The sequence below is a fragment of the Dendrobates tinctorius genome, unplaced genomic scaffold, assembly GCF_039654945.1.
Source record: "Dendrobates tinctorius isolate UK_male_01 unplaced genomic scaffold, ASM3965494v1 ptg000173l, whole genome shotgun sequence".
NCBI classification, from domain to species: domain Eukaryota; kingdom Metazoa; phylum Chordata; class Amphibia; order Anura; family Dendrobatidae; genus Dendrobates; species Dendrobates tinctorius.
Genome location: NW_027361840.1, coordinates 1,063,125 through 1,079,298, shown reverse-complemented (window position 1 = coordinate 1,079,298; position 16,174 = coordinate 1,063,125). Strand labels below are relative to the sequence as shown.

The 16,174-nt window shown below is 45.2% G+C and overlaps 1 pseudogene; it reads right to left on the bottom strand.

The window, feature by feature from the left end:
• Positions 1 to 336: 336 nt before the first annotated feature.
• LOC141053934 (uncharacterized) overlaps positions 337 to 16,174 on the bottom strand; it is a 102,102-nt pseudogene continuing 86,264 nt past the window's right edge.

The following is a 16,174-nucleotide window of genomic DNA, read 5'->3' as shown; positions in this document are numbered from 1 at the left end:
CAAACAGGAAACTGGACAGACAGTAAAAACACCATGTTCGGCATTCGGTACCGCACACTAGGTGTCCAATACGAACCTCAGACTTTCCAGTTCGGGTTCGCTCATCTCTAATGTCCAAGTCACTTTCATAGTATATGGGGGGAACGGTGCATTCCTTGCTCAGGGGTCATGTGTAGTCTGTGTCCTCCCATGATCCAGCCTACTGACAGCCCACTCGATGGCATGTAGAGGCCGGATGCATTGGCACATCTCAGGGACATATGCTTCACCATCTAGAAATCCATAGAAAATCCAGGATGCGGGCACATCTGACAAGGACAATTCAAACCACTGTGAGACAGTAAAGCTTCCTTTATTGCAAGTAGGTGGCTACAAGATTCATTATATATCATATTGGTATCTTCCCCTGAGCCACAATGACTAACAAATAGGGGAAAAGGACATCAGGAAGAGAAGCCTTCTATGTAACGTGCACATAATCAATAATGATGAAGACAGAAGAGCAGAACACAGAAAAGCAACACAAATTGTAAGTTCTCAGTCACAGGAACGAGATTTCATGAGAACAATTATCAATAGTGAGAAAGTGAAATGTGAGTAATGTGTCTGGTGCCTGGAGGTTACATGAGATGGACGGGACTTCTGTTCATGAGAAGAGGCGCCATCACTCTCCTGCTTATGGTGGATTACTACCAGTGTGGAGCCGCGACCAAAGAGATATTCCAACTATGGGGGGAAGCAGAATAATGAAATATAGGCACGTTCCCCATATTACTGTATATGTTATCACAGTGACCACCGCTTGTGTAACTATGATGGACAGCTTGTCGCCAAAGGGTTTAAGAGCAAGAGCATCGCTCCAGGAAGGTAATAGGACAATAGGAACCCAAGGTCTCAAGAAGCCATGTTTGTTTGTTATAATGTGACTATAAAATGGCTACTTCTGTGTGAATGTTCTTATGTTTGTAAAGAGATGATCTCCAAGTTAAACATTTCCCACATTCTGATTATGAGTACGGCTTTTCTCCCGTGTGACACCTTTGATGATTAGTAAGAGCTGATTTATGTGAAAACCATTTCCCACATTCTGAACATGAATATGGCTTCTCTCCTGTGTGAATTTTCTCATGACTATTAAGATGTGATTTATATGCAAAACATTTCCCACATTCTGAACATGAATATGGCTTTTCTCCTGTGTGAATTCTCTCATGACTATTAAGAGGTGATTTCTGTGAAAAACATTTCCCACATTCTGAACATGAATATGGCTTCTCTCCTGTGTGAATTTTCTCATGACTATTAAGATGTGATTTATATGCAAAACATTTCCCACATTCTGAACATGAATATGGCTTCTCTCCTGTGTGAAATTTCTCGTGACGATTAAGCTGTGATTTCTGTGCAAAACATTTCCCACATTCTGAACATGAATATGGCTTCTCTCCTGTGTGAATTTTCTCATGATAATTAAGATGTGATTTCCGGGAAAAACATTTCCCACATTCTGAACATGAATATAGCTTCTCTCCTGTGTGAAATTTCTCATGACTATTAAGATGTGATTTCTGTGCAAAACATTTCCCACATTCTGAACATGAATATGGCTTCTCTCCTGTGTGAAATTTCTCATGACAATTAAGCTGTGATTTCTGTGCAAAACATTTCCCACATTCTGAACATGAATATGGCTTCTCTCCTGTGTGAAATTTCTCGTGACGATTAAGCTGTGATTTCTGTGCAAAACATTTCCCACATTCTGAACATGAATATAGCTTCTCTCCTGTGTGAAATTTCTCATGATAATTAAGCTGTGATTTATGTGCAAAACATTTCCCACATTCTGAACATGAATATGGCTTCTCTCCTGTGTGAAATTTCTCATGACAATTAAGCTGTGATTTCTGTGCAAAACATTTCCCACATTCTGAACATGAATATGGCTTCTCTCCTGTGTGAATTTTCTCATGACTATTAAGATGTGATTTCTGTGCAAAACATTTCCCACATTCTGAACATGAATATGGCTTCTCTCCTGTGTGAATTTTCTCATGATTATTAAGAAGTGATTTCTGTGCAAAACATTTCCCACATTCTGAACATGAATATGGCTTCTCTCCTGTATGAATTCTCTCATGTGCAACAAGATTTGATTTAATTGAAAAACATTTCCCACATTCTGAACATGAATATGGCTTCTCTCCTGTGTGAATTTTCTCATGATTATTAAGACGTGATTTCCGTGAAAAACATTTCCCACATTCTGAACATGAATATGGCTTCTCTCCTGTGTGAAATCTCTCATGTATAACAAGATATGATTTATGTATAAAGCATTTCCCACATTCTGAACAGGAGTATGGCTTCTCCCCTGTTAGAGGGCTTTTATCTTCAGGATTTCTTCTGTGACTTTTGTTTTGTTTAACAGTCTGTGATGAATTTGGAGATAATTGTTCATTAAAATAAGAGGATCGGTCTCTGCTGTGAACAGCTGGGAGTATATCTGAGATGTCTTCATGCTGTGTACAAGTATCTTGTGTGATACTCGAATCTTCTGCATTAAACTCTAAAGATATCAGATGTCCCTTGAAGCTCCTGGTACAGTCATCTGTCAAGAATAAAATGTATGTTATTATTTTTAAATAACATGACCTAAAATATTATATTTGCATTTCCTGATGAAGATGAAGAGAATTTTCAACTTTCACCACGACAACGACCATAAGCATCCTCGAAGTCCCCATAAGAACGGCTTCACCAGGAGAAGATGGATGTTCTGGAATGGCCAAACCCCAGCCCAAAACTGAATGCAAATTCTGTGGGGACCTGAAGAAGGCACTGTACACAGGAGACACCCCAGCAATCTGACAGATATGGAGTGTTTGCACGGAAGAGCAGGCAAAGATCGCCAATTGTAGATGTCTCTTGAGATAGATCCAGACCCATATAGACTGAATTCTGCCAGAAATTCAAATTAGACTGCAACAAAGTATCAGTGTAAGGCATCTTTCACATTTTCACTTGTCCTGACTCTTGATAGTTCTGAAACGGGAAAAAACAGTACCGGTGCTATCAGTGTCCACATGTAAAAACCGTGTGGCATCCTTGTGCACCATCAGTGTGACACGTACTGGAATAGAATGCAGAACAGAAATGACAAATGTTTAGGTGTTAGATGTGCAAACAGAGGATAGACAGCTAGAGAAATAGATAAAAGCTATATAATAGAAAGATACAGTTGAAACCAGAAGTTTCCATCCACTATATATAAAAAGACTAGTGTTGAGCTTTCCGATACCGCAAGTATCGGGTATCGGCCGATATTAGCTGTATCGGAATTCTGATACTTAGTTCCGATACTTTTTTCATATCGAATACCGGAATCGGAAGTTCCCATAATGCTAGGAGCCCGCTCGATTTGATTCAGCCAATGGGGATCCTCAGAAATGTGGGCACATCCTGTTAGGCATGTTAACTACTGGCATGGCTGTGATTGGCTGCTGAAATGATGTCATGATGCACTATAAAACCCGCCGCCGCCATTTCTGGTTCACTCTGCTGTGAATTCAGTTAGGGACAGGCTGCTGTTGAAGACTGTGAGGGACAGTTAGAAATAGTGATCATAAAAAATATCTATTGCTTTACCCAGGCTACATAATCCACCACTGTAGCATTTTGTTAGCCCAGCAGCGCTGTTTTAATAGCTGTCTGCAAGGGCTGTGTGAGTGCAGACCCACGCTGTGTAGTGTGTCCTGCAGGCACGTCTGCTTGTAGGCCGCCCAGCGTGTGTCTCTGCCTCATACACATTTTTCTTTTATTGCTGCTTTTTTTTTTCTCCTGTATAGTGTGCTTCCATACGTATCCATATACTTTGGTTGCAAACACTAAAGGAGTGGACAGCGGAGCCTTTCAGTGCTATAGCCCATTTCTCTGCACTGTTCTTCACTGTCTGATAGGTCTCTCTGTGTGTGAGTGCAGCTCACATTGCAGTGTGTTCTACAGCCACCGCTGGTTGTAGTCCGCTCAGCGTGCGTCACTGCCTCATACACAGTCCTTTTTTTGCAGCTAATTTGTCCAGATTTTTGCTCATATATTAGTGTGCTTCCATCCGCATCTATTGTCATTGGTTGGTTGCAAACACTATATAGGATTAGATAGAGGAGCCTTTTTGCTGGCTTGTGCCCTTCAGGGCCAGCCAGACTAGTATCACCCTATTTTTTGGAGCCTCATCGATTACATTGTAGGTTAGCTTCCTGCATTGTAATAGCTCCAAAAAGTTTGTGATACTATAGCTCTCAAACTTTGGTCACATCCTTTTATTTTTCCCCCCCAAAAAAAAAAAATGGAAATAAAGTTCACCAAACACTCCACTTTACAGTTGTGTAGGCCACATTAGATCATATTAAAGTGTAGTACACACACTCTTGTCAAAATTAGTGTTTCTTATACTGGTTAGCAGGTGTTCAGGAATAAGAACACTAAGCCCCCCTTTTTCACTTTTCTGCCTATCTTTATCAGTCTACCAAGATGAAGAAGGCAGGGAGTAAGGCACATGGTCGTGGGCGTGGAGTTTCAGGAGGGAGAAGACGTGGGGATTCAGCAGGGAGAGGACGTGGGGATTCGGTGCCTGCTGCGGCCACCAGTGACCCAGCATCCCCCACTTTTACCAGGCAACAGTCCTTTGTGCGCAGCTTTGTAGGACCTCGCCGTACCCCACTGCTGCGAGACGAACAAATTGAAGCCGTTGTTGGATGGATGGCAGCTAACGCATCCACTTCAATGACTTCCGCATCCTCCCAGGGCCAGAGCACTGAAGAGCAACCATCTCTCTCTTCACCACCTGCCAAATTGCCCAGGCAGTCTGAGAGCCCTGGACAGGAGCCATCTCAATCTTTACTTCTGTTCTCAGAATCTGTTGGCTTGGAAAGAGGTGGCCAGACAAGCAGCAGTCTAGAGCGTGAAGAGGGAGTATGCAGTGATGCGCAACTGCTTTGTCCCTCTGAATCTGAAGAGGCGGGTGGGCCTGTGCCTATTGTCAGCACACCTCAGTACGCATCTGATGATGATGAGACTCAGTTGCCAATTTCTGGTGCGTACGGTGCTGGCGAGACAACCCAGGAGAAGCCGGTGCTTGAAGAGGGTAGTGGAGATGATGAGGTCCTTGACCCATCATGGCATCAGCCACAGGAAGGTGGTGGGAGCAGCTCTGAGGAAGAGATTCCCCGAACGGCCAAAACAGGAGGGAGAGGGCGGGGGCAGACTTGGTTGCCTGTATCCTCCACTTTGGCACCCGTGAGGAGCAATCCTCTTCCAAAAAACAAAACGGGCACTCCCAGGACTTGCAGTGCGTGGTCTTTTTTTGACACCGTTGCAGATGACATTTGCTTTGTCAAATGCAAGCTGTGTCATCAGAAAGTTAAACGAGGGAAAAATGTGAGCAACCTCAATACCACAAATGTGTGGAAACATGTGCGTACCAAGCACGAGGTGGAGTTACACAGACACACTGAAGATGTAGGCCAACCTTCAGCAGCACCTACCACCTCTTCAGCTCATGTTGGGGGCTCTTCCTCCAGCTCACACACAGCTGGTTCGGCTTCCTCACTGGAACACCATGGAAGAACCTCTGCCACTGTTGTCCAGAGACCCAGTGAAATTCCACCCACTGAACCACGTTCTCAGTCATCATCACACTCCCAGGGCAGTCACCAGCAATCGGTAGCACAGGCATGGGAGAAAAATCGTCCATACTCGGCAAACCATCCCCGAGCACTGGCTCTGAATGCCGGCATTGCCAAACTACTGGCCCTTGAAATGCTGTCATTCAGGCTGGTGGAGACTGACACCTTCTGGAACTTGATGTCATTGGCAGTTCCACAATACAATTTCAGCAGGCAAGCCGTCCCTGCCCTGCAATAGCATGTGGAGGGAAAAATTAAAAATGCGCTACGAAACGCCGTCAGTAGCAAGGTCCACCTGACCACCGATGCGTGGACCAGTAGCCATGGACAAGGACGATACCTTTCCCTCACTGCCCATTGGGTCAATGTTGTGTAGCCGGGTACAGATCTGGAGAGTGGCTCTGTACGTATTCTGCCAACTCCAAGGATTGCAGGAATGCAGTCTGTACATATTGAGTCCTACTCTAGTTCCTCGGAATCAGCACTGCATGAGCCTGTTAGGACAGATATGAGCACAGGTGTGGCCAAACGTCAACAGGCCATCCTTAAATTAATTTCTTTGGGGAATCGGAGCCACACAGCACAGGAGCTCTGGAATGCCATCAAGCAGGAGAGCGATGTGTGGTTTGTGCCAGCGAATCTCCGGCCAGGTTTGGTAGCGAGTGACAATGGCCGAAATCTAGTGGCAGCTCTGGGCCTAGGCAACCTCACTCACATACCATGTCTGGCACACGTGCTCAATTTGGTCATGCAGAGCTTTCTGAGGGACTATCCGGATCTTGATGCACTGCTGCACAAGGTTCGCCTAGAGTGTGCTCACTTGCGGCGTTCCAGCATGGCAAGATCGCGCATTGCATCTCTGCAACGCCGATTCCGCCTGCCAGAACATCACATCATATGTGACCTCCCCACCAGGTGGAATTCTACGTTACATATGTTTGGAGCGTTTGTGTGAGCAGCAGGCAGCAGTAATGGAGTACCAGCTGCATAAGGCGCAAACAAGTCGCACTGTGCGCCGATAACACTTCACCACCACTGAGTGGGCCACTATGAGGGACATCTGCCAAGTTTTGCGTGCCTTCGAATACTCCACGCGGATGGCCAGTGCAGATGACGCACTAGTCAGCATGACTGTCCCCCTTATCTGTCTGCTTCAAAAAACCTTACAAGCACTAAGTGAGGAGGTTTTTGAAGAGGAGTCACAAATGCCATCTGCTTCTGGAAAGTCTGCGCAACGTGGTTCCCCACAAAGGCCTAGGCAGGAGACACTTTGTGAGGAGGATGACGAGGAGTCAATGGAGGAGGAGGAAGACATCTCTCCAGCGGAGGGAGGTACACAAGGCTCTAGTAGTCAGTGTGTACAGTGAGGGTGGGGTGATGCTGAGCAGGCTGAGATGCTGCCTCAAGATGGGGACAGCGTTTCCGGTCCAGTTGGCAGTCTGCAGCACATGGTTGATTTCATGCTGCAGTGCTTGGTAAATGACCGCCGCTTCGCCAACATTCTCCACATGGCTGATTATTGGGTGTACACCCTCCTAGATCCTCGCTACCGGGACAACTTACAAAGCCTCATACCACAGTTGAACCGGGAGCGTAAAATGCGGGAGTACCAAGAAACACTGGTGCAGGCCATCATGTTCTGCATTCCCCCCGTGAGTGTTGCTGGTAGTGCTTTTCAAAGCAGCCATGTGGGTAGAGGCAGTGGAGGAAGCTCTGCACAAAGAGGTAGCAGAGGCAGTGCCGCAGGACAAGGCAAGGCCAGTATGGCACAAATGTGGAAAAGTTTTGTGGGCCCGCCACAAACGGCTACACCATCACAGACGGCTCCAGTCAGCAGGAGGCAACGTTTCCGTCAGATGGTGACAGACTACTTGTCTTGCCCTGTTAGTGTACTCCCAGACGGCTCTTCTCCGTTCAAGTTTTGGGTGTCTAAGCTGGATACATGGCCAGAGCTTAGCCAGTATGCATTGGAGGTGCTGGCTTGCCCTGCTGCCAGTGTATTATCGGAACGTGTCTTTAGTGCTGCAGGTGGTGTGCTAACAGACCGTCGCACGCGACTATCCGCCGATAATGTTGACTGGCTTACTTTTGTGAAAATGAACAAGGCCTGGATCTCACCAGAATTTGCCAGTCCTCTTCCAGAATAAATAATTGGCTGGCAACAGGATCTAGGTCTCTTGTTGTGTTCATATTTCTATGACCTGAACTGTAATTCCTGGGCTACAACAACGCCCATTGTTGCTCAGAAGTGCTGTCCACACAGACAAAATACTCGCTCATGTGTAAGTGGGGTTCGGTAACGTCAGCTGATCCCCTGCTGTGTGTACGGCAAACTGTCCTGCTGCCTCCAACTTCTGACTACCTCTGATTTAAAATGTTCTCTAATTTGCCCTGTCTCCACTCTGTTTTGATTATTTCCTCAGGCCTCCAACGACGCCAGTTGCTGCTCTCAAGTGCCGTCTGCACAATCAACACTTGTTCCTGTGTTACCGGGGTCCTGTAACATCTGCTCATCTCCAGAGGTGAGTCCGGCAATGTCTCTTGCTTTGTCTACATTCCCACTACTTGTAGTGGAAAAGTGGACAAAGCAGGAGACATTGCCTGACTCACCTCTAGGGATAAGCTGATGTTACAGAACCCCAGTAAGACAGGAACAAGTGTTGGTTGTGCAGACGGCATTTCAGAGCAGCAACTGGCGTGGTTGGAGGCCAGAGGAAATACTCGAAACAGAGTGGAGACAGAGGCCTAATTGGAGTATGTTGACAGTTAGTAGTAGTCTAGAAACAATCTAAAACTGCCAACAAGTAGGCCTAAACCTACTACCTGATTTTCCCTGGGCTTCGACACCGCCAGTTGTTGCTCAGAAGTGTTATCCACACAGAAAAAACTCTCGCTCATGTGTAAGTGGGGTTCGGTAACGTCAGCTGATCCCCTGCTGTGTGTATGGCAAAGTGTCCTGCTCCCTCCAAAGTCAAACTACCTCTGATTTAAACCTGGCTCCAAGTAGGCCTCAACCTACTACCTGATTTTCCCTGGGCTTCGACACCGCCAGTTGTTGCTCAGAAGTGCTGTCCACACAGAAAAAACACTCGCTCATGTGTAAGTGGGGTTCGGTAACGTCAGCTGATCCCCTGCTGTGTGTATGGCAAAGTGTCCTGCTCCCTCCAAAGTCAAACTACCTCTGATTTAAACCTGGCTCCAAGTAGGCCTCAACCTACTACCTGATTTTCCCTGGGCTTCGACACCGCCAGTTGTTGCTCAGAAGTGCTGTCCACACAGAAAAAACACTCGCTCATGTGTAAGTGGGGTTCGGTAACGTCAGCTGATCCCCTGCTGTGTGTATGGCAAAGTGTCCTGCTCCCTCCAAAGTCAAACTACCTCTGATTTAAACCTGGCTCCAAGTAGGCCTCAACCTACTACCTGATTTTCCCTGGGCTCCGACACCGCCAGTTGGTGCTCAGAAGTGCTGTACGCACAGAAAAAACACTCGCTCATGTGAAAGTGGGGTTCGGTAACGTCAGCTGATCCCCTGCTGTGTGTACGGCAAAGTCTCCTGCTGCCTACAACTTCTGACTACCTCTGATTTAATATGTTCTCTGATTTGCCCTCTGTCTCCACTATGTTTTGAGTATTTCCTCAGGCGGCCAATAACGCCAGTTGCTGCTCTCAAGTGCCGTCTGCACAATCAACACTTGTTCCTGTGTTACCGGGGGCCTGTAACATCAGCTGATCCCCAGAGGTGAGTCCGACAATGTCTCCTGCTTTGTCTACATTCCCACTACTTGCAGTGGAAAAGTGGACAGAGCAGGAGACATTGCCTGACTCACCTCTAGGGATAAGCTGATGTTACAGAACCCCAGTAAGACAGGAACAAGTGTTGGTTGTGCAGACGGCATTTCAGAGCAGCAACTGGCGTGGTTGGAGGCCAGAGGAAATACTCAAAACAGAGTGGAGACAGAGGCCTAATTGGAGTACATTGACAGTTAGTAGTAGTCTAGAAACAATCTAAAACTGCCAACAAGTAGGCCTAAACCTTCTACCTGATTTTCCCTAGGCTTCGACACCGCCAGTTGTTGCTCAGAAGTGCTGTCCACACAGAAAAAGCACTCGCTAATATGTAAGTGGGGTTCGGTAACGTCAGCTGATCCCCTGCTGTGTGTATGGCAAAGTGTCCTGCTCCCTCCAAAGTCAAACTACCTCGGATTTAAACCTGGCTCCAAGTAGGCCTCAACCTACTACCTGATTTTCCCTGGGCTCCGACAACGCCAATTGGTGCTCAGAAGTGCTGTCCACACAGAAAAAACACTCGTTCATGTGAAAGTGGGGTTCAGTAACGTCAGCTGATCCCCTGCTGTGTGGATGGCAAACTCCTGCTGCCTCCAAATTCTAACTACTTCTGATTTAAACATTCTCTGATTTGGCCTCTGTCTCCACTCTGTCTATAGTATTTCCCCTGACCTCCAACACCGCCAGTTCCTGCTCACAGTTGCCGTCCACACATTCCACACTTGTTCCTGGTGTTCTGTAACGTGAGCGGATCCCCCAATGTGTGTCCGGCGCTGTCTCCTGCGCTGTCCACCTTCCCACTACAAGTGGTGGGAATGTGGACAGAGCAGGAGACATTGCCAGACACACATCAGGGGATCTGCTGACATTACAGAACCCCAGTAACACAGGAACACGTGTGGATTGGGCAGACGGCTACTGTACGCATAAACTGGCGGTGTTGGCGGTCAGGTGAAATCCTGGAAACAGATGCCTAATTGGAGCACGTTGACAGTCAGTTGTAGTCTACAACCGATATAACACTGCCACCAAGTAGGCCTCGGCCTACACCATGATTGTCCCTGGGCTCCAACATCACCAGTTGCTGCTCAGAAGTGTCGTTGGCACGGGTACTCCCTCCTGCCCAGCCTGGTTCCAGCACGCCAGCTGTTTCCGGGTAGTGTCAAGGTCACTTTGCCACCAATCCGTTGTCCTGTCGTCTTGCAGCCGGGCTAGCCGACTCTACGGTGCCTGCAGTTTAGGGGACTCCTATGTGGACTGCGGGATCTGGCACTGAAGGCTGGATCCGTAGTGCCAATCGGACATGGATCCCCTGTAGGACTGTGGGTTTTGGTAACTGCGGCCGGCTTGCGGCCTGGCTACTTTGCTTTTGATGGGTACCTTCTGCTACCCACCCGGGTTCCAGCACTGTCAGCTGGTTCTCGCCAGAGCCTTTGGCCTAGGTGCCTCCATCTCGGTATCTGAGGTCCAGCAACGTCTGCTAGTCCTTGGTAGTGCTTTCTAGCACAGGTACCTTCTGCTTAGTAACCGTGGTCCAGCACCGTCAGTTTGTCCTCGGTAGTGCCATTGGCTCTTGTTCCTTCTGCTACCCATCCGGGTTCCAGCACTGTCAGCTGGTTCTCACCAGAGCCTTTGGCCTAGGTGCCTCCATCTCAGTATCTGAGGTCCAGCAACGTCAGCTGGTCCTTGGTAGTGCTTTCTAGCACAGGTACCTCCTGCATAGTAACCGGGGTCCAGCACCGTCAGCTGTTCCTCAGTAGTGCCATTGGATCTTGTTCCTTCTGCTGCCACTACGGGTTCCAGTACTGTCAGCTGGTTCTCTCCAGTTTCTCAGCCTTCTTGTACCTTCTGCTACATTTCCAAAATCAAGCTTTTTGAAATTGTCTTTGGTAATCCTTATTGATCTCCATGACAACGACCCTGATGACGACGACCCTGAATACCACACCAAAGAAGACCAGAAATATGACCCAAAATAATATGACCAAGAGGACAAAGAACATGAAGACAACCACCAAGATACAGAACAAAAGACAGAAGAACAAGAAGCAGAAGAAGCAAAAGCAGAAGAACAGAAAGCAGAAGAACATTAAGCATAAGACTAAAAATCAGAATAGAAGATATCAAAATTATAAGCAGAAAAAGACTAAGCAGTAAATGGGGGTGAGTCCGTTCCTCCTCGTGGAGCCCCTGGAAAATGCCTGCTGCTGCAGGCCAAACTGAACGCGGATAAATCCTGTTGTAAATCTTTTGTGACAGGCAGAACGTAAGGTGTAATCTTATAACTTTTATAGATAAGTACTACAGGAATGCCTGTCACCATAAGAAAGTGAAGAAAAAGATGAATAGGAAGAAGATGAAGAAATAGCATATGAAAATTAATAATAGGTGAATAAGAAGAATATGAAGAATGGAAAAAAAAGAATAATGGGAAGAAGGTGAAGAAGAAGAAGATGAATAAGGTGAAGAATAAGTTGATGAAAAAAATGCTACTGCTGTGGATCATGAAGGAGAAAGTGTGGGAGAAGTACAAAATAAGGTGAAGAGCATGGAAGTTGTGAAACATACATATCTGACAAAATATAAAAAAGGATAACATAGTCAATATCTTTTTAACTCCGAACATCTTACAAAAAAAAATTTTGAATTAATGCTATGCCATTTGATTGGACCAAACCTCTATGCCTTTAATGTCTCCTCCACCTCCCACAATACATTCTACATGATTCTTATTTGTTTTAAATCATGTAGAATTAGCCAACAAGGAAATAAAGGGCTTTTTTAAATTCCGATACCGGAAGCCCATTGACTTGAATGGGACTTCCGGTATCGGCGATACCCGATATTTTTTTCGTATCGGGCGATACCATCCGATACGATATTTTTGGGTATCGAATGGTATCGCTCAACACTAATAAAGACACATCTGCATGTGCTTCTCAATATCTGACATTAAATCAGAATAAACCTTTCACATTTTAGGACAATTAGGATTACCATAATTATTAATATTTCCAGAATAACGAGAGAGAATGTTTTAAAGCATTTTTAATACTGCAAAGTCAAAAGTTTCAATCCATTTCATTAGTACTTGGTACCATTGCCCTTATCCTGAATGACTTGGGTTAGACATTTAGGATCTCTTTCCACAAGCTTCTCACAATAGTTGTGGGGGAAACTACCTAGAGTGTGTTAATCGTTGGATAGATTCTATGCTACAACCATTGGTTGAGGACCTCCCTTCTTACCTGAAGGATACGAACCAACTACTTCGCAGGATGGATGGGCTTTCATTAGATCCAGGGACGTTGTTTGTTACAGCGGACATTGAGTCCCTGTATACGAACATACGACACAGTGATGGGTTGTATGCTACGAGGTATTTTCTTGAAATGTCCAATCTAAGTATAGGTATGAGGACCCTCATACTCGAACTCCTGGAATTTACCTTGACTCATAATTTTTTTACGTTTAAGGGGTCCTTCTTCCTACAGCTCCAGGGGACTGCGATGGGCGCGGCCTTTGCGCCCACCAACGCAAATCTCTTCCTGGGGCTGTGGGAGAGGGACCTCTTCCTCTCAGATCAGGAGATGTCAATGGAGCGCGTCCTTTTGTGGACGCGCTACATTGATGATGTGCTCCTGATCTGGCAGGATTCTGCCTTGTCCCTTGAACAATTTATTCTGAAGCTTAATGACAATGACCGTAATATTCATCTTACTGTTAAATACGATCCTGACCACATTGAATTCTTGGATGTCAACTTAAGGAGAGATGCCTTAGGAAATATACAAACTGATATCTTTAGGAAGCCGACATCAACTAATATGTTGCTTCATGCGGATTCCTCTCATCCTGCTCATATGATTCGTGCAGTAGCAACTGGCCAATTTTTTCGCCTTAGGCGAATGTGCTCTACAGATGACTTTGAATTACGGGCAAACGAACTCAAAACACGTCTTCTTGATCGGGGGTATAGCCATCGGGTAGTAAAAATGGCCTACCACAAGGCTAAATTTAATTCTAGAAATATGCTCTTATATAAACACTCCGAACAGTCTACTACTTCACAACCTATCAGGTTTATAACCAACTTCCATAGTCAGGCGGATGAATTACGTATGGTCCTGTCTAAATCTTGGCCGATTTTGTTGGCTGATCCGATTCTTTCTAAAATCTTACCAAATCAACCACTTATTACTTTTCGCAGAGCTAGGAATCTGCGTGATCAACTGGTGCATAGTCACTATGCTCCAGCTCCTCAATCGCATTTTTTTAGTCACATCGCCCCCAGGCATGGATGCGTCCCCTGTGTAGCATGTGCAAACATCGAACGAAGTACCACATTCACTGATTCCTCTGGGTCAAGGGAATTTAAAACACGTAAACTTATTACGTGTACCACCAAGAATGTGATTTACTTTGCTACCTGCCCCTGCTCCCTGATATATGTTGGCTTGACCACCAGACAGTTTAAGATACGTGTCAGGGATCATGTGCTAGGTATATAGGCTGCTGTGGGACACGAGGACGTGTCCACGCTTAAGACCCTACCCCGCCACTTCAAAATCCATCATCAATGTGAAGCAGGTGGTTTGAGGATTAGGGGGATTGATGAATTGGAGGTGGGTATCCGTGGAGGTAGAGTCTCACAACGCCTGGCACAAATGGAGACCCAATGGATTTGGAGATTGAATACAGTGCACCCCAATGGCCTGAATGAGAGTCTCAGTTTTGCTCCCTTCTTGTGATTGTCTTTCTTGCTGCACACTTGTGTCATGTTCTATCACCAATGGTGTATTTTTATTAATTGTTTTTATTCTTTTATCTTTAGTTTGTCGCACTTTGATATCGCTGCTACTGTACCGGTTACCTGGTGGATTCATATGATTCGATTCTGAAGTTGGACGGCATCTCTTTTTCTCATACATTATAAATGTTTATATGACTCCTTATTTTTTATTTATTTTTTATTTTCTATTTTTCATTTGTTATTTTTCATTATTTTTGAGTATATAATCAACATTGTCATATATATATACTTTTTGTATAATTTCTGTATATATATTGTATATTATGGGATTTATATCTATGAGGATTGGTATTAAATGTATTGTTATTCCATAATATACTGGTTATATATTCACTATTATATGTATGACACACTTTTGTAATTCTTCATGTTTGTCTATTACATGTAAAAAAATTTTGGACACATGGGGAGTTGTTTATATGTACACCATGTATATTTATTACTTTGATGTCATGTCCATTACGCGATCGCTTTATAATGTGAACTTCCTGCACTCTGTGCAGTTGTTACCATTTCCTTACATGCCGCATTACCTCATTTTGATTCCTAAGTGGTTCCTCCGCTGACGTGACCCTCACTGTCGCGCGGCTCTCGGCGTCTCCATGCTTCAGGGGTTGCCTTGGTGATTCCCTGCTGCATGACGTCGATGCCGCTCGCCATGGTGGGAGCTGGGATGGCGGATGCGTCACTTCCGGTCAGACGGCGACGCCACTTCCGGTTTTTACCGGTACATATACAGCGCTTGTTTTGCTCTCCGTCACGCCCCTTGATGAAGGACTGACCCTCCGAAACACGCGTCGGGGTGGGTGTCTGGATGTTGGTAGCCGCTGGCAATTATCCCCAGGTACACTCTATTTACTTGTTTTTCATCATGACGCTCTTTGGTGGCTTCTTGGTAACTTGCAAGAAATGAGCACAGTTTAGTGATTATTACATCTTCCTGTGGATTCTCATGATATCTACTTTTTATATGAGTATATTATAATATTATCTGCCAGTTGGGCTATCTTATTCCAGCCCCCTTTTTGTTACCCATGTGGTTTTGGATGTGACAGTATCCCTGTCTCCCCTTCCTTTGCTATATGTCCTTGTATGCATTAAATTATTATTATATATGCCAATAAATTCATATATTTTATTACATCAATTTGTGGACCTGGTCTGTTGCGTTTTTGGAGCTTTTGCTCATGTTGTGTTTCAGGTTGCGATAGGTCCACTTTTTGCCATATGTCTTAAATACTCTTTGAGCTATTAGGCTATACATTATTTATGATGACAATTTGTCATGAGCACATTATTAATCATTAGTACTTGGTACCATTGCCCTTATCCTGAATGACTTGGGTTAGACATTTGGGATCTCTTTCCACAAGCTTCTCACAATAGTTGGTTGGAATTTGGGCCCATTCCTCCTGATAAAACTGGTGTAACTGATCCAGGTTTAGTAACATAGTTTGTAAGGCTGAAAAAAACACATTAGTCCATCCAGTTCAGCCTATAAAATTCTGTCAGAATAAATCTCCAGATCTACGTCCTTCTAAAGAACCTAACAATAACTGTAAGATACAATATTGTTGCGCTCCAGGAAGACATCCAGGCCTCTCTTTAACCCCTCGGCTGAGTTCGCCATCACCACCTCCTCAGGCAGGGAATTCCAGATTCTCACTGCCCTAACAGTAAAGAATCCTCTTCTATGTTGGTGGAGAAACCTTTTCTCCTCCAGACGCAGAGAATGCCCCCTTGTGACAGTCACCTTCCTTGCTGTAAACAGGTCCTCTGAGAGATATTTGTATTGTCCCCTTATATACTTATACATGGTTATTAGATCGCTCCTCAGTCGTCTTTTTTCTAGACTAAGTAATCCTAATTTTGCTAATCTCTCTGGGTATTGCAG